We start from the raw sequence: 25,652 nt of genomic DNA, 5'->3' as shown, positions 1-25,652 counted from the left end.
AGTCATCTATTATTAATCAGAATAGAGAAGAGTACAACCAAATGTTCTGACGTCGATAAACTTCTCAGGAGGGATCAGTCAGCATGTGTCTCAAGCATTCACCTTTGAGGATGGTTCTCCCAAGACAAATAACTCTCTCTCTCTCACACAAATGTCACAAACAAACTTCCCCAAGCAATCAATCACTTCCACACCTAACACACCAAACCTATAGCAGCAATCTGAGCACTACAAGCTCTGTACAATCCAAGCTACGTCTAGCTAGTTCCCACTAGTTTCTAACCAGCTGCTCATGGTAATGGTGGAAGTTTATATAGGAGAATGAGTCTCCTAAAAAGGTGGAAGGATGAGCTTATCTTCAAGGGGAGTAGTTGCAAAGGGTCGAACAGACATGCCATAGAAGGGAGTCGATATTCACAAAGCTAACAACCAAGCCTGGAGAGATCTGGAAGGCTGGTTGTTTGAACAAATTCGCCCAAACTGGATCAGCGCGGATTATATGGAGACTGCCGCGCTGTCAGCACATAACAATAACTGAACAAGTCATGTCAGCGCGGAAGGACACGCGAAAGCCGCGCTGTGCGTCATCGCGGAAAAGTGATGTTCTTCCGCGATGGCAGCGCACGAAATACACTGTGGGGCGCTGGTCATCGCGGTTATTTTAGGAACAGACGCGCTGATGCACAAAACTTTGGAAAAATGGGTTTTAAGCCAGTTCAGGGATCAAACACTTAGTGATTGTGATTTCTTGGACACAGCAGGGCGACTGACAGGAAGGCAGTGATAAATTACTGTGTAACAGATGCCCCCTAAAGCATGAAGACCGAGAGAGTGGGAGGGGTGAAATGCTTTACAACACACGCCGAACTGGAACACCACCAGGAAGTACCGAAAAATCTCTGACAATCACATACATGCAGTCTAGGCATGGGCGCAGCCATCCAAAAGACATGCGAGACTGGTCTATGGTATGGACGCAGCCACCCAGCTAAAGAGACCATAATAATGACAAGGTATGGTCGCAGCCATCCATGAAGACTCAGGTATGGGCACAGCCATCCATCAATGAGTCATGTAATGATTATCCACAAAATCGCAACCTGGACCACAGTGAGCAAGGATCCAGGGTCTTGCGCTCCATCTCGACCCGAACAGAGTACAAGTCCACACATGTGAATACAGGGGTTGGAGTCGAACATGCATGAACATCGTCTGATTACCGGCCAATGATGAGAACCGTTAACAGACGCGAGAGGTACCACCAATAATGACAATGGCCCTCAAGGTACTATAGGTACAATCCGTAGCGTGTGAATCAATGAGCTGGTGTCGAACACCCACGGAATCATTCGATCGTAGGTCAATGATGTAAACCTTGCGTCGAACACGAGGAACCTGCCATTGAGGCATGCAGGCTCCAAGGCACCTGGAAGGAGTCTCTAAGTCACTTTCTCGGATAATGAGTTGAAGTCGACGAGAAGTGGCCTTGATCGAAGGTGGGCCATGATGATTCCCACATCATCGACATGAGACAGAGGTATAATAATTTGTGATGAGATAGCGAACGAGGTTGCATTGTGGCAGAGGACAACTTCTCTTGAACATATAACGGCACTGTAACGGATTTGGCAGTACTTGACATCAAATGAGCAGCGGATAGGATGATGACGGCAATGAACAGATGAGAGGTCAAATAGGATATCCCAAACCCATGGAGGCTAGTGAAAACGAGATGAGATGACCCCACCCAGACACGAAACAGCGGAGTGCCATGTTCAAGAGTGACGTACTGCCGAGACGACTGTAATCAAAGTTCCTTTTTCCCCACCTTTGCAGGCAGGTACCCCGATTATTTTTGGATGACAAGCTTGACGGGGGTAACATATGCTTGATGTGTGTCATGTTGACAATATCCGATGTCATTGAGTGTTTAACGAGCCTGACAAAGGAAAAACTCGGCTTCTTTTCTTGTTTCGAGAGTCTGAAAAGAATGCGGAAAAGGAGACTCCAGGGGGGTCCTTTTTCGTACAGTTGTGTCTCTCGAGCCCGAAAAAGTATAAAACTGTGCTCGAAAGAACCGCCCGGCCATTATAACCGAGGAGTACTTTTCATAAATAGTGTCGCCGACCGGAAAAAGTAAAAAAAGTGGTCGAAGACACGTCGTTTTAGAGCCAATATCGAGTGCGAAACGACAAACACCCGGCGATCTTTTTGGTTTAACGGTCGGAAAAAGAGCTTAAAAACGACCGCCTCTCGTTCCTTTTAACGAGCTGAGAGGGGGACTCGGCAATCTTTTCGTCTTTAAACGGTCAGAAAAGAGCTGAAAGCAGACCTCCATTTTTATTCTCTTTAACGAGTCAAAAAGGGAAAAATACTCGGCAATCTTTTCATCTTTTACGAGTCAGAAAAGAGCTTAAAGGCGACTCGTCCTAGAGGAACGAGTGGTATAAAAGGTAGCAACTGGTTCCGGCAATGGTGGAACTACTCAAAACATGTAATGGTCAAGAGGCAAGCTAATAAAACCACTCATCGCTGCGGTTCCTCAGGAAAGGATAAACAACCAAGTGAGAGCATATGATCGGCCAAAGAGATGGTAGCAATGGAATGAAACAACCAAGGCTCATCTAGCAGAATTTAGCAGATAAAGATAGCAATCACAAGATGTAAAATGGGTATGGGTTCATTTTTACACAAGCTTGAACCATGGAGAACTTTGCTTGGATTCGGTTTCATGTTTACACAAGCTTGAAACGAAAAACTATGCTTGTTATAAGCTCGCATGCCCCCAGCATAATGACGCACATCGAGGTACATGCCCCCCAAGCTTCATTGCATTCAACAAAGTGGATGGAATGAAGATTCACTCTCGAGATCTATGAAAGACTCGACTTGTATTTTACGAGATCTTAATCAAAAGACTCGATTTGGAAAGGGAGGTGTTTCATTTTTTAATGAGGTTGACACAGTAAAAGAACTATCCTCATAACCCGTGTTTCATTTTTTAACGAGCTTGACACAAGATCAGGAACTATGCTCGACACCTAGTTTCATTTTTTTAAGGAGCTTGACACAGGAAAGCGAACTATGCTCCGACCAGACCTCATCATAATGAACGGGAAGTGGAGGCCCCCAAGAAAGTGGCTCCGGAGGGAAGGCCGACATCTTGGAAATCAGGACCTAATGCCCCCAGGACACTATGTACGATGGTGTCATCACTGGGTACGGGCACGGGGTAGGTGGCCACGTAGTTGATTTGCGGCGAGGCAGATGCAACTTGTGGATGAAAGCCAGGAGGGAAGGATGAGTGCGCCGGAGGGGCTTGTGGACGAACGAACGATAATTGATCGAACGTCACGATTCTTCCATCGTGTGGAAAACAAACCACACGGAAAAGTGAAGAAACAAGGGCTCCCATGGCATACACATAATCACGACCAAGGAGAAGACTGAAGTCTAAAGAACCTTGGGTAACCGAGACGTCTATATAGACGGTCTTGCCTCCCAAAGTGATAGGAAACTTCGGGAGGATCCCTAGTGGTTGACTCGTTCCTCCATCAAAAGCGGTGAGATTCGGGGCGACAGGTACAAGCGATGGGGAACCCAAGGCTTGCCAAGTAGTAACGGGCATGAGACTAACCGATGCACCTTCATCCAACACAGTGCCGGGCAACGCCATTTGGGCAGCATAGGCGGTGACCCAGAAAGGCACATGGGATGGAAGGGGAGGGGTAGTCAAACGACTCCAATCAAAGGAAATGACCGAACTACTTGGTGGGGGAACCATATGGTTGCCCCCCTGCTCGGAAAGGACCGAATCTAAATTCTCCGGAGAGGTTTCAGGAGAACCTTTATCAAGCTCAGGAGAATCTGAGGAGACGAGAAGAACATGAGAATTTTGCTCTTTCGAAACAGAGTGGTTGAGAGGAGGGGAACTCGAGTCAACACCTTTCCGACCAACGGCGGGTCTGGAACAGGCTGGGAACAGCCAGGTTCGGGAAGAGGGGACTGGACAATAGGAGAATCTGAAGCGATCTCTTTGTGAACAGTGGCACGATCTACAGCTGTAGAAAGACGCTGATAACCAGCGGGGAATGGATTCGGAGGAGCAGTAAGACTTTCCAATACAGCAGAGGCTTTATCCATGAGTGGACAAAGGTGAAGGGGATGTTTGCCTTCACAAAGTCGGCAGGGGATTCGAAGCTTCCCTTTCTCCTTACCATTCCCAACTGATGAGGTAGCATCGCCGTGATCATCAGTGGACGATGAAGGGCGGGCCAGATCGTGAGACCATACTTCTAATACCCTGGGAATGCCAGGACAATCACGAAGCAGATGGTCCTCCCTGCATAATCGACAAGGAAACTTAACCTTCCGCGGAGGAGCAGAAGGTGACCCGACTTCAAGTGTACTAGAGTGGATAGCTGGACTTAGGAGGGGAACTGTGTGTGTAGGCTCTCCCTTAGGGGACTTCTTCTTCTTGGTCTTCCTCTTCTTCCTCTTAGCCACCCGGTTAGTCGAGTCAAGACTTTCACTAGGCGAAGTACTAGAGGACGACGTAGAAGTAGGCGTCGAAGGGGAGAGATCCACCTTAGGATCAACATGATGTTGTTCAGGTGGAGGGACTGATGGACTAACAGCCGATACGGTAGGGACCAAAGAGGTTGAAAACAACCACACAGGCAACCCGACAGTTAACCCTGGTAGGGACAACGTCGCCATGTACGGAGCACCAACATTCCCAAGAGGAGGGAATTGTCCTGGATTCCCATCAGAGGGGGAACCTGGGTTAGTGAATCCCGGAAAAGTTGCCATAGCAGACGAACACGAAACCTACTTAGGCTAGCGCAGATAAGATCTAACCAGGAAATGTTATCGAGGCCGAATAAATTGTTAAGACACTGGAACCAAACTTGACCTTTTCATGTTTCAAGAGTCGAGAAAAGGACGAAAAGATGACTCCAGTCTCCTTCGAATGTTTAATGAGCACGAAGTGACAAGACGCTCACAGGCACCTTTTCGTTTAGGGAGTCTGAAAAGGATCAAAAGTGACTGCTCTGGAATTCTAGGTAGAGGGTGTGCCAAACTTTTCGCAAAACCACAGAATACTTTTTAGGGTACGGGTGGTCAATCTTCGTGAATGCTGTGTTCACTGCATTGCGAATCGTAGGGCGGCCGACTCGGCTTCCTATGGATAAAGGATAAAAGCCTAGTGGGGTCTCCCTATATACGCGATGGTACGTGGGAGCGCAGTCCGTGTTAGACCACTATCGAGTCACAGAAGGAGGAATCACCCAACCTAATGTGAAACAACAGTGACTATGTTTAAAGACGCCGGAACACGTCTCTAACCTAGACCTCTAGATATTTGCGTTTAGTTCCAATGCGTTTTTAGATTCATTTGGTTCATTTTATAGTTGATCTTGAGATTAAGTTTCGATTTCAAGCTCTATCGTATGTTCGCTCACAATTACCTAGATGCAATCTATATGCCAAAGAATTCCGTTTTATTCGATGAATTCTAGCTACGAGAGGGCAAGAAATTTTCTGTCAAACAAAACAAGTACAAGCAAACAAGCAACTTAATGCAACTAAAGCGAGGAAAGGAAACTTTTTTTTTGAAGATGCAAATCAATGAAATGTTCTTTTCCTTTTCAATTTTCAAAAGCAAAGCTACTAGTTTGATTTTCTTTCAGTGACACAAAGCATCTAAAATAATTTGGAGGAACCGGAACACCAAGTAAACTACTCAATGAAAGCACACAAAGTTCCCTAAACATTCAACCAAAGCTTCCAAATCAAAGGAAAACAAAGGTCTGCACGAGCTATGTAATCTAAGCTCGTCAAGACAAGCAAGGATTGTAACAAGGAGGAAGCGAATGTGAACTGATCGATCCAAACAATCGTAATCTATGCTTGGTAGTGAAGAAATCGAATCAACATAAAAAGGTGGTTCAATAATCGACACTAAAAATCAACCAGCAATAAGCAGTGGAAAAGCCTCAAGCAAATCAATAAGAGGGTTGTGGATGAACCTTGAATAGACAAGTAACCCAAGCAAATGGTTTCTCGATGAAACTTCTAAAGGGCTAGGTCACATGGTCTAAAAACACGAGACTCAGTCGAATGAAATCAAAGAGAGAGCGTCCCTTAACCAAAAGCAATCAAAACAAGCTAATGAGGGACAAGAAACCACAGGGGATAAGAAAGATTGATGAATTCAGGAGATAAAGTTATAAAAACAACTTTTCAGGAGTCAGCGCAAGTTTTACACTAAAAACCCATGTCAGCGCAACTTTTACACAGACCACCCGAGCTGTCAGCGCGACTTTTGCCCCAAAAACCGAGATGATCTCAGAAAAGCAGAGTCAGCGCGGAATTAAGCTAGAAAAACACAGTCAGCGCGGAATTAAGCTAGAAAGTAGCGCTGACATCGCGGATATACACGTCTTTTCCGCGATGATCCGATTTTCAGCGCGACTGTTAAAATTAAATCCGCGATGGAGCTCAAAAATAGTGACAGGCAAATCAAAACTCCCAAATCAAAACAACCAATCTTTCAATCAAACAGGGGCATCTCCCAGATCAACCCAGGAAACGCAAACGACTGATAATTAATCCCCAATTTCAAAAAGAGAGCAATCAAATTCAAACACAAAGATGGACTCAAGAGACAAAAAGGCTGATCCCCAGTGGAGTCGCCAAATTGTTGAGAAGGTAAATCCCCTCTACGGATAGAGGCGATCCCTACTAGCCCAATAGGGGTCTAGCAACAATCACACAATGCTGCCACGCATGTTCCTAGTTACAATTAAACAAGAAGTAAAGAGCACCTACTTGGATTCCTGCGCTGTCGTTTGACGAAGAGATGTTTCCTTCGCTCCTTCGCTTCAGCTGGTCACAGTCCTCCGCGATCCCCGCGAACGGACACCTGCACACACGAAGAGAAAGCAAACGCAAGCGTAAAATCTAGTAAAAGTAACTATATGCCAGTCAGAAAAGACATAATTCACATTTATCCATTGCATAAACAAACGAGAATGGAACAATAATAGCAGTCATCTATTATTAATCAGAATAGAGAAGAGTACAACCAAATGTTCTGACGTCGATAAACTTCTCAGGAGGGATCAGTCAGCATGTATCTCAAGCATTCACCTTTGAGGATGGTTCTCCCAAGACAAATAACTCTCTCTCTCTCACACAAATGTCACAAACAAACTTCCCCAAGCAATCAATCACTTCCACACCTAACACACCAAACCTATAGCAGCAATCTGAGCACTACAAGCTCTGTACAATCCAAGCTAAGTCTAGCTAGTTCCCACTAGTTTCTAACCAGCTGCTCATGGTAATGGTGGAAGTTTATATAGGAGAATGAGTCTCCTAAAAAGGTGGAAGGATGAGCTTATCTTCAAGGGGAGTAGTTGCAAAGGGTCGAACAGACATGCCATAGAAGGGAGTCGATATTCACAAAGCTAACAACCAAGCCTGGAGAGATCTGGAAGGCTGGTTGTTTGAACAAATTCGCCCAAACTGGATCAGCGCGGATTATATGGAGACTGCCGCGCTGTCAGCACATAACAATAACTGAACAAGTCATGTCAGCGCGGAAGGACACGCGAAAGCCGCGCTGTGCGTCATCGCGGAAAAGTGATGTTCTTCCGCGATGGCAGCGCACGAAATACACTGTGGGGCGCTGGTCATCGCGGTTATTTTAGGAACAGACGCGCTGATGCACAAAACTTTGGAAAAATGGGTTTTAAGCCAGTTCAGGGATCAAACACTTAGTGATTGTGATTTCTTGGACACAGCAGGGCGACTGACAGGAAGGCAGTGATAAATTACTGTGTAACAGATGCCCCCTAAAGCATGAAGACCGAGAGAGTGGGAGGGGTGAAATGCTTTACAACACACGCCGAACTGGAACACCACCAGGAAGTACCGAAAAATCTCTGACAATCACATACATGCAGTCTAGGCATGGGCGCAGCCATCCAAAAGACATGCGAGACTGGTCTATGGTATGGACGCAGCCACCCAGCTAAAGAGACCATAATAATGACAAGGTATGGTCGCAGCCATCCATGAAGACTCAGGTATGGGCACAGCCATCCATCAATGAGTCATGTAATGATTATCCACAAAATCGCAACCTGGACCACAGTGAGCAAGGATCCAGGGTCTTGCGCTCCATCTCGACCCGAACAGAGTACAAGTCCACACATGTGAATACAGGGGTTGGAGTCGAACATGCATGAACATCGTCTGATTACCGGCCAATGATGAGAACCGTTAACAGACGCGAGAGGTACCACCAATAATGACAATGGCCCTCAAGGTACTATAGGTACAATCCGTAGCGTGTGAATCAATGAGCTGGTGTCGAACACCCACGGAATCATTCGATCGTAGGTCAATGATGTAAACCTTGCGTCGAACACGAGGAACCTGCCATTGAGGCATGCAGGCTCCAAGGCACCTGGAAGGAGTCTCTAAGTCACTTTCTCGGATAATGAGTTGAAGTCGACGAGAAGTGGCCTTGATCGAAGGTGGGCCATGATGATTCCCACATCATCGACATGAGACAGAGGTATAATAATTTGTGATGAGATAGCGAACGAGGTTGCATTGTGGCAGAGGACAACTTCTCTTGAACATATAACGGCACTGTAACGGATTTGGCAGTACTTGACATCAAATGAGCAGCGGATAGGATGATGACGGCAATGAACAGATGAGAGGTCAAATAGGATATCCCAAACCCATGGAGGCTAGTGAAAACGAGATGAGATGACCCCACCCAGACACGAAACAGCGGAGTGCCATGTTCAAGAGTGACGTACTGCCGAGACGACTGTAATCAAAGTTCCTTTTTCCCCACCTTTGCAGGCAGGTACCCCGATTATTTTTGGATGACAAGCTTGACGGGGGTAACATATGCTTGATGTGTGTCATGTTGACAATATCCGATGTCATTGAGTGTTTAACGAGCCTGACAAAGGAAAAACTCGGCTTCTTTTCTTGTTTCGAGAGTCTGAAAAGAATGCGGAAAAGGAGACTCCAGGGGGGTCCTTTTTCGTACAGTTGTGTCTCTCGAGCCCGAAAAAGTATAAAACTGTGCTCGAAAGAACCGCCCGGCCATTATAACCGAGGAGTACTTTTCATAAATAGTGTCGCCGACCGGAAAAAGTAAAAAAGTGGTCGAAGACACGTCGTTTTAGAGCCAATATCGAGTGCGAAACGACAAACACCCGGCGATCTTTTTGGTTTAACGGTCGGAAAAAGAGCTTAAAAACGACCGCCTCTCGTTCCTTTTAACGAGCTGAGAGGGGGACTCGGCAATCTTTTCGTCTTTAAACGGTCAGAAAAGAGCTGAAAGCAGACCTCCATTTTTATTCTCTTTAACGAGTCAAAAAGGGAAAAATACTCGGCAATCTTTTCATCTTTTACGAGTCAGAAAAGAGCTTAAAGGCGACTCGTCCTAGAGGAACGAGTGGTATAAAAGGTAGCAACTGGTTCCGGCAATGGTGGAACTACTCAAAACATGTAATGGTCAAGAGGCAAGCTAATAAAACCACTCATCGCTGCGGTTCCTCAGGAAAGGATAAACAACCAAGTGAGAGCATATGATCGGCCAAAGAGATGGTAGCAATGGAATGAAACAACCAAGGCTCATCTAGCAGAATTTAGCAGATAAAGATAGCAATCACAAGATGTAAAATGGGTATGGGTTCATTTTTACACAAGCTTGAACCATGGAGAACTTTGCTTGGATTCGGTTTCATGTTTACACAAGCTTGAAACGAAAAACTATGCTTGTTATAAGCTCGCATGCCCCCAGCATAATGACGCACATCGAGGTACATGCCCCCCAAGCTTCATTGCATTCAACAAAGTGGATGGAATGAAGATTCACTCTCGAGATCTATGAAAGACTCGACTTGTATTTTACGAGATCTTAATCAAAAGACTCGATTTGGAAAGGGAGGTGTTTCATTTTTTAATGAGGTTGACACAGTAAAAGAACTATCCTCATAACCCGTGTTTCATTTTTTAACGAGCTTGACACAAGATCAGGAACTATGCTCGACACCTAGTTTCATTTTTTTAAGGAGCTTGACACAGGAAAGCGAACTATGCTCCGACCAGACCTCATCATAATGAACGGGAAGTGGAGGCCCCCAAGAAAGTGGCTCCGGAGGGAAGGCCGACATCTTGGAAATCAGGACCTAATGCCCCCAGGACACTATGTACGATGGTGTCATCACTGGGTACGGGCACGGGGTAGGTGGCCACGTAGTTGATTTGCGGCGAGGCAGATGCAACTTGTGGATGAAAGCCAGGAGGGAAGGATGAGTGCGCCGGAGGGGCTTGTGGACGAACGAACGATAATTGATCGAACGTCACGATTCTTCCATCGTGTGGAAAACAAACCACACGGAAAAGTGAAGAAACAAGGGCTCCCATGGCATACACATAATCACGACCAAGGAGAAGACTGAAGTCTAAAGAACCTTGGGTAACCGAGACGTCTATATAGACGGTCTTGCCTCCCAAAGTGATAGGAAACTTCGGGAGGATCCCTAGTGGTTGACTCGTTCCTCCATCAAAAGCGGTGAGATTCGGGGCGACAGGTACAAGCGATGGGGAACCCAAGGCTTGCCAAGTAGTAACGGGCATGAGACTAACCGATGCACCTTCATCCAACACAGTGCCGGGCAACGCCATTTGGGCAGCATAGGCGGTGACCCAGAAAGGCACATGGGATGGAAGGGGAGGGGTAGTCAAACGACTCCAATCAAAGGAAATGACCGAACTACTTGGTGGGGGAACCATATGGTTGCCCCCCTGCTCGGAAAGGACCGAATCTAAATTCTCCGGAGAGGTTTCAGGAGAACCTTTATCAAGCTCAGGAGAATCTGAGGAGACGAGAAGAACATGAGAATTTTGCTCTTTCGAAACAGAGTGGTTGAGAGGAGGGAACTCGAGTCAACACCCTTTCCGACCAACGGCGGGTCTGGAACAGGCTGGGAACAGCCAGGTTCGGGAAGAGGGGACTGGACAATAGGAGAATCTGAAGCGATCTCTTTGTGAACAGGGGCACGATCTACAGCTGTAGAAAGACGCTGATAACCAGCGGGGAATGGATTCGGAGGAGCAGTAAGACTTTCCAATACAGTAGAGGCTTTATCCATGAGTGGACAAAGGTGAAGGGGATGTTTGCCTTCACAAAGTCGGCAGGGGATTCGAAGCTTCCCTTTCTCCTTACCATTCCCAACTGATGAGGTAGCATCGCCGTGATCATCAGTGGACGATGAAGGGCGGGCCAGATCGTGAGACCATACTTCTAGTACCCTGGGAATGCCAGGACAATCTCGAAGCAGATGGTCCTCCCTGCATAATCGACAAGGAAACTTAACCTTCCGCGGAGGAGCAGAAGGTGACCCGACTTCATGTGTACTAGAGTGGATAGCTGGACTTGAGGGGGGAACTGTGTGTGTAGGCTCTCCCTTAGGGGACTTCTTCTTCTTGGTCTTCCTCTTCTTCCTCTTAGCCACCTGGTTAGTCGAGTCAAGACTTTCACTAGGCGAAGTACTAGAGGACGACGTAGAAGTAGGCGTCGAAGGGGAGAGATCCACCTTAGGATCAACATGATGTTGTTCAGGTGGAGGGACTGATAGACTAACAGCCGATACGGTAGGGACCAAAGAGGTTGAAAACAACCACACAGGCAACCCGACAGTTAACCCTGGTAGGGACAACGTCGCCATGTACGGAGCACCAACATTCCCAAGAGGAGGGAATTGTCCTGGATTCCCATCAGAGGGGGAACCTGGGTTAGTGAATCCCGGAAAAGTTGCCATAGCAGACGAACACGAAACCTACTTAGGCTAGCGCAGATAAGATCTAACCAGGAAATGTTATCGAGGCCGAATAAATTGTTAAGACACTGGAACCAAACTTGACCTTTTCATGTTTCAAGAGTCGAGAAAAGGACGAAAAGATGACTCCAGTCTCCTTCGAATGTTTAATGAGCACGAAGTGACAAGACGCTCACAGGCACCTTTTCGTTTAGGGAGTCTGAAAAGGATCAAAAGTGACTGCTCTGGAATTCTAGGTAGAGGGTGTGCCAAACTTTTCGCAAAACCACAGAATACTTTTTAGGGTACGGGTGGTCAATCTTCGTGAATGCTGTGTTCACTGCATTGCGAATCGTAGGGCGGCCGACTCGGCTTCCTATGGATAAAGGATAAAAGCCTAGTGGGGTCTCCCTATATACGCGATGGTACGTGGGAGCGCAGTCCGTGTTAGACCACTATCGAGTCACAGAAGGAGGAATCACCCAACCTAATGTGAAACAACAGTGACTATGTTTAAAGACGCCGGAACACGTCTCTAACCTAGACCTCTAGATATTTGCGTTTAGTTCCAATGCGTTTTTAGATTCATTTGGTTCATTTTATAGTTGATCTTGAGATTAAGTTTCGATTTCAAGCTCTATCGTATGTTCGCTCACAATTACCTAGATGCAATCTATATGCCAAAGAATTCCGTTTTATTCGATGAATTCTAGCTACGAGAGGGCAAGAAATTTTCTGTCAAACAAAACAAGTACAAGCAAACAAGCAACTTAATGCAACTAAAGCGAGGAAAGGAAACTTTTTTTTTGAAGATGCAAATCAATGAAATGTTCTTTTCCTTTTCAATTTTCAAAAGCAAAGCTACTAGTTTGATTTTCTTTCAGTGACACAAAGCATCTAAAATAATTTGGAGGAACCGGAACACCAAGTAAACTACTCAATGAAAGCACACAAAGTTCCCTAAACATTCAACCAAAGCTTCCAAATCAAAGGAAAACAAAGGTCTGCACGAGCTATGTAATCTAAGCTCGTCAAGACAAGCAAGGATTGTAACAAGGAGGAAGCGAATGTGAACTGATCGATCCAAACAATCGTAATCTATGCTTGGTAGTGAAGAAATCGAATCAACATAAAAAGGTGGTTCAATAATCGACACTAAAAATCAACCAGCAATAAGCAGTGGAAAAGCCTCAAGCAAATCAATAAGAGGGTTGTGGATGAACCTTGAATAGACAAGTAACCCAAGCAAATGGTTTCTCGATGAAACTTCTAAAGGGCTAGGTCACATGGTCTAAAAACACGAGACTCAGTCGAATGAAATCAAAGAGAGAGCGTCCCTTAACCAAAAGCAATCAAAACAAGCTAATGAGGGACAAGAAACCACAGGGGATAAGAAAGATTGATGAATTCAGGAGATAAAGTTATAAAAACAACTTTTCAGGAGTCAGCGCAAGTTTTACACTAAAAACCCATGTCAGCGCAACTTTTACACAGACCACCCGAGCTGTCAGCGCGACTTTTGCCCCAAAAACCGAGATGATCTCAGAAAAGCAGAGTCAGCGCGGAATTAAGCTAGAAAAACACAGTCAGCGCGGAATTAAGCTAGAAAGTAGCGCTGACATCGCGGATATACACGTCTTTTCCGCGATGATCCGATTTTCAGCGCGACTGTTAAAATTAAATCCGCGATGGAGCTCAAAAATAGTGACAGGCAAATCAAAACTCCCAAATCAAAACAACCAATCTTTCAATCAAACAGGGGCATCTCCCAGATCAACCCAGGAAACGCAAACGACTGATAATTAATCCCCAATTTCAAAAAGAGAGCAATCAAATTCAAACACAAAGATGGACTCAAGAGACAAAAAGGCTGATCCCCAGTGGAGTCGCCAAATTGTTGAGAAGGTAAATCCCCTCTACGGATAGAGGCGATCCCTACTAGCCCAATAGGGGTCTAGCAACAATCACACAATGCTGCCACGCATGTTCCTAGTTACAATTAAACAAGAAGTAAAGAGCACCTACTTGGATTCCTGCGCTGTCGTTTGACGAAGAGATGTTTCCTTCGCTCCTTCGCTTCAGCTGGTCACAGTCCTCCGCGATCCCCGCGAACGGACACCTGCACACACGAAGAGAAAGCAAACGCAAGCGTAAAATCTAGTAAAAGTAACTATATGCCAGTCAGAAAAGACATAATTCACATTTATCCATTGCATAAACAAACGAGAATGGAACAATAATAGCAGTCATCTATTATTAATCAGAATAGAGAAGAGTACAACCAAATGTTCTGACGTCGATAAACTTCTCAGGAGGGATCAGTCAGCATGTGTCTCAAGCATTCACCTTTGAGGATGGTTCTCCCAAGACAAATAACTCTCTCTCTCTCACACAAATGTCACAAACAAACTTCCCCAAGCAATCAATCACTTCCACACCTAACACACCAAACCTATAGCAGCAATCTGAGCACTACAAGCTCTGTACAATCCAAGCTACGTCTAGCTAGTTCCCACTAGTTTCTAACCAGCTGCTCATGGTAATGGTGGAAGTTTATATAGGAGAATGAGTCTCCTAAAAAGGTGGAAGGATGAGCTTATCTTCAAGGGGAGTAGTTGCAAAGGGTCGAACAGACATGCCATAGAAGGGAGTCGATATTCACAAAGCTAACAACCAAGCCTGGAGAGATCTGGAAGGCTGGTTGTTTGAACAAATTCGCCCAAACTGGATCAGCGCGGATTATATGGAGACTGCCGCGCTGTCAGCACATAACAATAACTGAACAAGTCATGTCAGCGCGGAAGGACACGCGAAAGCCGCGCTGTGCGTCATCGCGGAAAAGTGATGTTCTTCCGCGATGGCAGCGCACGAAATACACTGTGGGGCGCTGGTCATCGCGGTTATTTTAGGAACAGACGCGCTGATGCACAAAACTTTGGAAAAATGGGTTTTAAGCCAGTTCAGGGATCAAACACTTAGTGATTGTGATTTCTTGGACACAGCAGGGCGACTGACAGGAAGGCAGTGATAAATTACTGTGTAACAGATGCCCCCTAAAGCATGAAGACCGAGAGAGTGGGAGGGGTGAAATGCTTTACAACACACGCCGAACTGGAACACCACCAGGAAGTACCGAAAAATCTCTGACAATCACATACATGCAGTCTAGGCATGGGCGCAGCCATCCAAAAGACATGCGAGACTGGTCTATGGTATGGACGCAGCCACCCAGCTAAAGAGACCATAATAATGACAAGGTATGGTCGCAGCCATCCATGAAGACTCAGGTATGGGCACAGCCATCCATCAATGAGTCATGTAATGATTATCCACAAAATCGCAACCTGGACCACAGTGAGCAAGGATCCAGGGTCTTGCGCTCCATCTCGACCCGAACAGAGTACAAGTCCACACATGTGAATACAGGGGTTGGAGTCGAACATGCATGAACATCGTCTGATTACCGGCCAATGATGAGAACCGTTAACAGACGCGAGAGGTACCACCAATAATGACAATGGCCCTCAAGGTACTATAGGTACAATCCGTAGCGTGTGAATCAATGAGCTGGTGTCGAACACCCACGGAATCATTCGATCGTAGGTCAATGATGTAAACCTTGCGTCGAACACGAGGAACCTGCCATTGAGGCATGCAGGCTCCAAGGCACCTGGAAGGAGTCTCTAAGTCACTTTCTCGGATAATGAGTTGAAGTCGACGAGAAGTGGCCTTGATCGAAGGTGGGCCATGATGATTCCCACATCATCGACATGAGACAGAGGTATAATAATTTGTGATGAGATAGCGAACGAGGTTGCATTGTGGCAGAGGACAACTTCTCTTGAACATATAACGGCACTGTAACGGATTTGGCAGTACTTGACATCAAATGAGCAGCGGATAGGATGATGACGGCAATGAACAGATGAGAGGTCAAATAGGATATCCCAAACCCATGGAGGCTAGTGAAAACGAGATGAGATGACCCCACCCAGACACGAAACAGCGGAGTGCCATGTTCAAGAGTGACGTACTGCCGAGACGACTGTAATCAAAGTTCCTTTTTCCCCACCTTTGCAGGCAGGTACCCCGATTATTTTTGGATGACAAGCTTGACGGGGGTAACATATGCTTGATGTGTGTCATGTTGACAATATCCGATGTCATTGAGTGTTTAACGAGCCTGACAAAGGAAAAACTCGGCTTCTTTTCTTGTTTCGAGAGTCTGAAAAGAATGCGGAAAAGGAGACTCCAGGGGGGTCCTTTTTCGTACAGTTGTGTCTCTCGAGCCCGAAAAAGTATAAAACTGTGCTCGAAAGAACCGCCCGGCCATTATAACCGAGGAGTACTTTTCATAAATAGTGTCGCCGACCGGAAAAAGTAAAAAAAGTGGTCGAAGACACGTCGTTTTAGAGCCAATATCGAGTGCGAAACGACAAACACCCGGCGATCTTTTTGGTTTAACGGTCGGAAAAAGAGCTTAAAAACGACCGCCTCTCGTTCCTTTTAACGAGCTGAGAGGGGGACTCGGCAATCTTTTCGTCTTTAAACGGTCAGAAAAGAGCTGAAAGCAGACCTCCATTTTTATTCTCTTTAACGAGTCAAAAAGGGAAAAATACTCGGCAATCTTTTCATCTTTTACGAGTCAGAAAAGAGCTTAAAGGCGACTCGTCCTAGAGGAACGAGTGGTATAAAAGGTAGCAACTGGTTCCGGCAATGGTGGAACTACTCAAAACATGTAATGGTCAAGAGGCAAGCTAATAAAACCACTCATCGCTGCGGTTCCTCAGGAAAGGATAAACAACCAAGTGAGAGCATATGATCGGCCAAAGAGATGGTAGCAATGGAATGAAACAACCAAGGCTCATCTAGCAGAATTTAGCAGATAAAGATAGCAATCACAAGATGTAAAATGGGTATGGGTTCATTTTTACACAAGCTTGAACCATGGAGAACTTTGCTTGGATTCGGTTTCATGTTTACACAAGCTTGAAACGAAAAACTATGCTTGTTATAAGCTCGCATGCCCCCAGCATAATGACGCACATGCCCCCAGCATAATGACGCACATCGAGGTACATGCCCCCCAAGCTTCATTGCATTCAACAAAGTGGATGGAATGAAGATTCACTCTCGAGATCTATGAAAGACTCGACTTGTATTTTACGAGATCTTAATCAAAAGACTCGATTTGGAAAGGGAGGTGTTTCATTTTTTAATGAGGTTGACACAGTAAAAGAACTATCCTCATAACCCGTGTTTCATTTTTTAACGAGCTTGACACAAGATCAGGAACTATGCTCGACACCTAGTTTCATTTTTTTAAGGAGCTTGACACAGGAAAGCGAACTATGCTCCGACCAGACCTCATCATAATGAACGGGAAGTGGAGGCCCCCAAGAAAGTGGCTCCGGAGGGAAGGCCGACATCTTGGAAATCAGGACCTAATGCCCCCAGGACACTATGTACGATGGTGTCATCACTGGGTACGGGCACGGGGTAGGTGGCCACGTAGTTGATTTGCGGCGAGGCAGATGCAACTTGTGGATGAAAGCCAGGAGGGAAGGATGAGTGCGCCGGAGGGGCTTGTGGACGAACGAACGATAATTGATCGAACGTCACGATTCTTCCATCGTGTGGAAAACAAACCACACGGAAAAGTGAAGAAACAAGGGCTCCCATGGCATACACATAATCACGACCAAGGAGAAGACTGAAGTCTAAAGAACCTTGGGTAACCGAGACGTCTATATAGACGGTCTTGCCTCCCAAAGTGATAGGAAACTTCGGGAGGATCCCTAGTGGTTGACTCGTTCCTCCATCAAAAGCGGTGAGATTCGGGGCGACAGGTACAAGCGATGGGGAACCCAAGGCTTGCCAAGTAGTAACGGGCATGAGACTAACCGATGCACCTTCATCCAACACAGTGCCGGGCAACGCCATTTGGGCAGCATAGGCGGTGACCCAGAAAGGCACATGGGATGGAAGGGGAGGGGTAGTCAAACGACTCCAATCAAAGGAAATGACCGAACTACTTGGTGGGGGAACCATATGGTTGCCCCCCTGCTCGGAAAGGACCGAATCTAAATTCTCCGGAGAGGTTTCAGGAGAACCTTTATCAAGCTCAGGAGAATCTGAGGAGACGAGAAGAACATGAGAATTTTGCTCTTTCGAAACAGAGTGGTTGAGAGGAGGGGAACTCGAGTCAACACCCTTTCCGACCAACGGCGGGTCTGGAACAGGCTGGGAACAGCCAGGTTCGGGAAGAGGGGACTGGACAATAGGAGAATCTGAAGCGATCTCTTTGTGAACAGTGGCACGATCTACAGCTGTAGAAAGACGCTGATAACCAGCGGGGAATGGATTCGGAGGAGCAGTAAGACTTTCCAATACAGTAGAGGCTTTATCCATGAGTGGACAAAGGTGAAGGGGATGTTTGCCTTCACAAAGTCGGCAGGGGATTCGAAGCTTCCCTTTCTCCTTACCCTTCCCAACTGATGAGGTAGCATCGCCGTGATCATCAGTGGACGATGAAGGGCGGGCCAGATCGTGAGACCATACTTCTAGTACCCTGGGAATGCCAGGACAATCTCGAAGCAGATGGTCCTCCCTGCATAATCGACAAGGAAACTTAACCTTCCGCGGAGGAGCAGAAGGTGACCCGACTTCATGTGTACTAGAGTGGATAGCTGGACTTGAGAGGGGAACTGTGTGTGTAGGCTCTCCCTTAGGGGACTTCTTCTTCTTGGTCTTCCTCTTCTTCCTCTTAGCCACCCGGTTAGTCGAGTCAAGACTTTCACTAGGCGAAGTACTAGAGGACGACGTAGAAGTAGGCGTCGAAGGGGAGAGATCCACCTTAGGATCAACATGATGTTGTTCAGGTGGAGGGACTGATAGACTAACAGCCGATACGGTAGGGACCAAAGAGGTTGAAAACAACCACACAGGCAACCCGACAGTTAACCCTGGTAGGGACAACGTCGCCATGTACGGAGCACCAACATTCCCAAGAGGAGGGAATTGTCCTGGATTCCCATCAGAGGGGGAACCTGGGTTAGTGAATCCCGGAAAAGTTGCCATAGCAAACGAACACGAAACCTACTTAGGCTAGCGCAGATAAGATCTAACCAGGAAATGTTATCGAGGCCGAATAAATTGTTAAGACACTGGAACCAAACTTGACCTTTTCATGTTTCAAGAGTCGAGAAAAGGACGAAAAGATGACTCCAGTCTCCTTCGAATGTTTAATGAGCACGAAGTGACAAGACGCTCACAGGCACCTTTTCGTTTAGGGAGTCTGAAAAGGATCAAAAGTGACTGCTCTGGAATTCTAGGTAGAGGGTGTGCCAAACTTTTCGCAAAACCACAGAATACTTTTTAGGGTACGGGTGGTCAATCTTCGTGAATGCTGTGTTCACTGCATTGCGAATCGTAGGGCGGCCGACTCGGCTTCCTATGGATAAAGGATAAAAGCCTAGTGGGGTCTCCCTATATACGCGATGGTACGTGGGAGCGCAGTCCGTGTTAGACCACTATCGAGTCACAGAAGGAGGAATCACCCAACCTAATGTGAAACAACAGTGACTATGTTTAAAGACGCCGGAACACGTCTCTAACCTAGACCTCTAGATATTTGCGTTTAGTTCCAATGCGTTTTTAGATTCATTTGGTTCATTTTATAGTTGATCTTGAGATTAAGTTTCGATTTCAAGCTCTATCGTATGTTCGCTCACAATTACCTAGATGCAATCTATATGCCAAAGAATTCCGTTTTATTCGATGAATTCTAGCTACGAGAGGGCAAGAAATTTTCTGTCAAACAAAACAAGTACAAGCAAACAAGCAACTTAATGCAACTAAAGCGAGGAAAGGAAACTTTTTTTTTGAAGATGCAAATCAATGAAATGTTCTTTTCCTTTTCAATTTTCAAAAGCAAAGCTACTAGTTTGATTTTCTTTCAGTGACACAAAGCATCTAAAATAATTTGGAGGAACCGGAACACCAAGTAAACTACTCAATGAAAGCACACAAAGTTCCCTAAACATTCAACCAAAGCTTCCAAATCAAAGGAAAACAAAGGTCTGCACGAGCTATGTAATCTAAGCTCGTCAAGACAAGCAAGGATTGTAACAAGGAGGAAGCGAATGTGAACTGATCGATCCAAACAATCGTAATCTATGCTTGGTAGTGAAGAAATCGAATCAACATAAAAAGGTGGTTCAATAATCGACACTAAAAATCAACCAGCAATAAGCAGTGGAAAAGCCTCAAGCAAATCAATAAGAGGGTTGTGGATGAACCTTGAATAGACAAGTAACCCAAGCAAATGGTTTCTCGATGAAACTTCTAAAGGGCTAGGTCACATGGTCTAAAAACACGAGACTCAGTCGAATGAAATCAAAGAGAGAGCGTCCCTTAACCAAAAGCAATCAAAACAAGCTAATGAGGGACAAGAAACCACAGGGGATAAGAAAGATTGATGAATTCAGGAGATAAAGTTATAAAAACAACTTTTCAGGAGTCAGCGCAAGTTTTACACTAAAAACCCATGTCAGCGCAACTTTTACACAGACCACCCGAGCTGTCAGCGCGACTTTTGCCCCAAAAACCGAGATGATCTCAGAAAAGCAGAGTCAGCGCGGAATTAAGCTAGAAAAACACAGTCAGCGCGGAATTAAGCTAGAAAGTAGCGCTGACATCGCGGATATACACGTCTTTTCCGCGATGATCCGATTTTCAGCGCGACTGTTAAAATTAAATCCGCGATGGAGCTCAAAAATAGTGACAGGCAAATCAAAACTCCCAAATCAAAACAACCAATCTTTCAATCAAACAGGGGCATCTCCCAGATCAACCCAGGAAACGCAAACGACTGATAATTAATCCCCAATTTCAAAAAGAGAGCAATCAAATTCAAACACAAAGATGGACTCAAGAGACAAAAAGGCTGATCCCCAGTGGAGTCGCCAAATTGTTGAGAAGGTAAATCCCCTCTACGGATAGAGGCGATCCCTACTAGCCCAATAGGGGTCTAGCAACAATCACACAATGCTGCCACGCATGTTCCTAGTTACAATTAAACAAGAAGTAAAGAGCACCTACTTGGATTCCTGCGCTGTCGTTTGACGAAGAGATGTTTCCTTCGCTCCTTCGCTTCAGCTGGTCACAGTCCTCCGCGATCCCCGCGAACGGACACCTGCACACACGAAGAGAAAGCAAACGCAAGCGTAAAATCTAGTAAAAGTAACTATATGCCAGTCAGAAAAGACATAATTCACATTTATCCATTGCATAAACAAACGAGAATGGAACAATAATAGCAGTCATCTATTATTAATCAGAATAGAGAAGAGTACAACCAAATGTTCTGACGTCGATAAACTTCTCAGGAGGGATCAGTCAGCATGTGTCTCAAGCATTCACCTTTGAGGATGGTTCTCCCAAGACAAATAACTCTCTCTCTCTCACACAAATGTCACAAACAAACTTCCCCAAGCAATCAATCACTTCCACACCTAACACACCAAACCTATAGCAGCAATCTGAGCACTACAAGCTCTGTACAATCCAAGCTACGTCTAGCTAGTTCCCACTAGTTTCTAACCAGCTGCTCATGGTAATGGTGGAAGTTTATATAGGAGAATGAGTCTCCTAAAAAGGTGGAAGGATGAGCTTATCTTCAAGGGGAGTAGTTGCAAAGGGTCGAACAGACATGCCACAGAAGGGAGTCGATATTCACAAAGCTAACAACCAAGCCTGGAGAGATCTGGAAGGCTGGTTGTTTGAACAAATTCGCCCAAACTGGATCAGCGCGGATTATATGGAGACTGCCGCGCTGTCAGCACATAACAATAACTGAACAAGTCATGTCAGCGCGGAAGGACACGCGAAAGCCGCGCTGTGCGTCATCGCGGAAAAGTGATGTTCTTCCGCGATGGCAGCGCACGAAATACACTGTGGGGCGCTGGTCATCGCGGTTATTTTAGGAACAGACGCGCTGATGCACAAAACTTTGGAAAAATGGGTTTTAAGCCAGTTCAGGGATCAAACACTTAGTGATTGTGATTTCTTGGACACAGCAGGGCGACTGACAGGAAGGCAGTGATAAATTACTGTGTAACAGATGCCCCCTAAAGCATGAAGACCGAGAGAGTGGGAGGGGTGAAATGCTTTACAACACACGCCGAACTGGAACACCACCAGGAAGTACCGAAAAATCTCTGACAATCACATACATGCAGTCTAGGCATGGGCGCAGCCATCCAAAAGACATGCGAGACTGGTCTATGGTATGGACGCAGCCACCCAGCTAAAGAGACCATAATAATGACAAGGTATGGTCGCAGCCATCCATGAAGACTCAGGTATGGGCACAGCCATCCATCAATGAGTCATGTAATGATTATCCACAAAATCGCAACCTGGACCACAGTGAGCAAGGATCCAGGGTCTTGCGCTCCATCTCGACCCGAACAGAGTACAAGTCCACACATGTGAATACAGGGGTTGGAGTCGAACATGCATGAACATCGTCTGATTACCGGCCAATGATGAGAACCGTTAACAGACGCGAGAGGTACCACCAATAATGACAATGGCCCTCAAGGTACTATAGGTACAATCCGTAGCGTGTGAATCAATGAGCTGGTGTCGAACACCCACGGAATCATTCGATCGTAGGTCAATGATGTAAACCTTGCGTCGAACACGAGGAACCTGCCATTGAGGCATGCAGGCTCCAAGGCACCTGGAAGGAGTCTCTAAGTCACTTTCTCGGATAATGAGTTGAAGTCGACGAGAAGTGGCCTTGATCGAAGGTTGGCCATGATGATTCCCACATCATCGACATGAGACAGAGGTATAATAATTTGTGATGAGATAGCGAACGAGGTTGCATTGTGGCAGAGGACAACTTCTCTTGAACATATAACGGCACTGTAACGGATTTGGCAGTACTTGACATCAAATGAGCAGCGGATAGGATGATGACGGCAATGAACAGATGAGAGGTCAAATAGGATATCCCAAACCCATGGAGGCTAGTGAAAACGAGATGAGATGACCCCACCCAGACACGAAACAGCGGAGTGCCATGTTCAAGAGTGACGTACTGCCGAGACGACTGTAATCAAAGTTCCTTTTTCCCCACCTTTGCAGGCAGGTACCCGATTATTTTTGGATGACAAGCTTGACGGGGGTAACATATGCTTGATGTGTGTCATGTTGACAATATCCGATGTCATTGAGTGTTTAACGAGCCTGACAAAGGAAAAACTCGGCTTCTTTTCTTGTTTCGAGAGTCTGAAAAGAATGCGGAAAAGGAGACTCCAGGGGGGTCCTTTTTCGTACAGTTGTGTCTCTCGAGCCCGAAAAAGTATAAAACTGTGCTCGAAAGAACCGCCCGGCCATTATAACCGAGGAGTACTTTTCATAAATAGTGTCGCCGACCGGAAAAAGTAAAAAAAGTGGTCGAAGACACGTCGTTTTAGAGCCAATATCGAGTGCGAAACGACAAACACCCGGCGATCTTTTTGGTTTAACGGTCGGAAAAAGAGCTTAAAAACGACCGCCTCTCGTTCCTTTTAACGAGCTGAGAGGGGGACTCGGCAATCTTTTCGTCTTTAAACGGTCAGAAAAGAGCTGAAAGCAGACCTCCATTTTTATTCTCTTTAACGAGTCAAAAAGGGAAAAATACTCGGCAATCTTTTCATCTTTTACGAGTCAGAAAAGAGCTTAAAGGCGACTCGTCCTAGAGGAACGAGTGGTATAAAAGGTAGCAACTGGTTCCGGCAATGGTGGAACTACTCAAAACATGTAATGGTCAAGAGGCAAGCTAATAAAACCACTCATCGCTGCGGTTCCTCAGGAAAGGATAAACAACCAAGTGAGAGCATATGATCGGCCAAAGAGATGGTAGCAATGGAATGAAACAACCAAGGCTCATCTAGCAGAATTTAGCAGATAAAGATAGCAATCACAAGATGTAAAATGGGTATGGGTTCATTTTTACACAAGCTTGAACCATGGAGAACTTTGCTTGGATTCGGTTTCATGTTTACACAAGCTTGAAACGAAAAACTATGCTTGTTATAAGCTCGCATGCCCCCAGCATAATGACGCACATGCCCCCAGCATAATGACGCACATCGAGGTACATGCCCCCCAAGCTTCATTGCATTCAACAAAGTGGATGGAATGAAGATTCACTCTCGAGATCTATGAAAGACTCGACTTGTATTTTACGAGATCTTAATCAAAAGACTCGATTTGGAAAGGGAGGTGTTTCATTTTTTAATGAGGTTGACACAGTAAAAGAACTATCCTCATAACCCGTGTTTCATTTTTTAACGAGCTTGACACAAGATCAGGAACTATGCTCGACACCTAGTTTCATTTTTGTAAGGAGCTTGACACAGGAAAGCGAACTATGCTCCGACCAGACCTCATCATAATGAACGGGAAGTGGAGGCCCCCAAGAAAGTGGCTCCGGAGGGAAGGCCGACATCTTGGAAATCAGGACCTAATGCCCCCAGGACACTATGTACGATGGTGTCATCACTGGGTACGGGCACGGGGTAGGTGGCCACGTAGTTGATTTGCGGCGAGGCAGATGCAACTTGTGGATGAAAGCCAGGAGGGAAGGATGAGTGCGCCGGAGGGGCTTGTGGACGAACGAACGATAATTGATCGAACGTCACGATTCTTCCATCGTGTGGAAAACAAACCACACGGAAAAGTGAAGAAACAAGGGCTCCCATGGCATACACATAATCACGACCAAGGAGAAGACTGAAGTCTAAAGAACCTTGGGTAACCGAGACGTCTATATAGACGGTCTTGCCTCCCAAAGTGATAGGAAACTTCGGGAGGATCCCTAGTGGTTGACTCGTTCCTCCATCAAAAGCGGTGAGATTCGGGGCGACAGGTACAAGCGATGGGGAACCCAAGGCTTGCCAAGTAGTAACGGGCATGAGACTAACCGATGCACCTTCATCCAACACAGTGCCGGGCAACGCCATTTGGGCAGCATAGGCGGTGACCCAGAAAGGCACATGGGATGGAAGGGGAGGGGTAGTCAAACGACTCCAATCAAAGGAAATGACCGAACTACTTGGTGGGGGAACCATATGGTTGCCCCCCTGCTCGGAAAGGACCGAATCTAAATTCTCCGGAGAGGTTTCAGGAGAACCTTTATCAAGCTCAGGAGAATCTGAGGAGACGAGAAGAACATGAGAATTTTGCTCTTTCGAAACAGAGTGGTTGAGAGGAGGGGAACTCGAGTCAACACCCTTTCCGACCAACGGCGGGTCTGGAACAGGCTGGGAACAGCCAGGTTCGGGAAGAGGGGACTGGACAATAGGAGAATCTGAAGCGATCTCTTTGTGAACAGTGGCACGATCTACAGCTGTAGAAAGACGCTGATAACCAGCGGGGAATGGATTCGGAGGAGCAGTAAGACTTTCCAATACAGTAGAGGCTTTATCCATGAGTGGACAAAGGTGAAGGGGATGTTTGCCTTCACAAAGTCGGCAGGGGATTCGAAGCTTCCCTTTCTCCTTACCCTTCCCAACTGATGAGGTAGCATCGCCGTGATCATCAGTGGACGATGAAGGGCGGGCCAGATCGTGAGACCATACTTCTAGTACCCTGGGAATGCCAGGACAATCTCGAAGCAGATGGTCCTCCCTGCATAATCGACAAGGAAACTTAACCTTCCGCGGAGGAGCAGAAGGTGACCCGACTTCATGTGTACTAGAGTGGATAGCTGGACTTGAGAGGGGAACTGTGTGT

The 25,652-nt window shown here is 46.1% G+C and overlaps 1 pseudogene; it reads right to left on the bottom strand.

The window, feature by feature from the left end:
* The window catches only part of LOC149171582 (callose synthase 3-like), a 74,379-nt pseudogene extending 49,499 nt beyond the window's left edge, over positions 1-24,880 (bottom strand).
* Positions 24,881-25,652: the final 772 nt, after the last annotated feature.

Source organism: Pinus tabuliformis, chromosome 4_2 (genome assembly GCF_031772625.1).
Source record: "Pinus tabuliformis cultivar Carrire ecotype Pingquan chromosome 4_2, CPIR1, whole genome shotgun sequence".
NCBI lineage: Eukaryota > Viridiplantae > Streptophyta > Pinopsida > Pinales > Pinaceae > Pinus > Pinus tabuliformis.
Note: the sequence above shows the minus strand (reverse complement) of the source record. Positions and strands in the feature narration are given on the sequence as shown.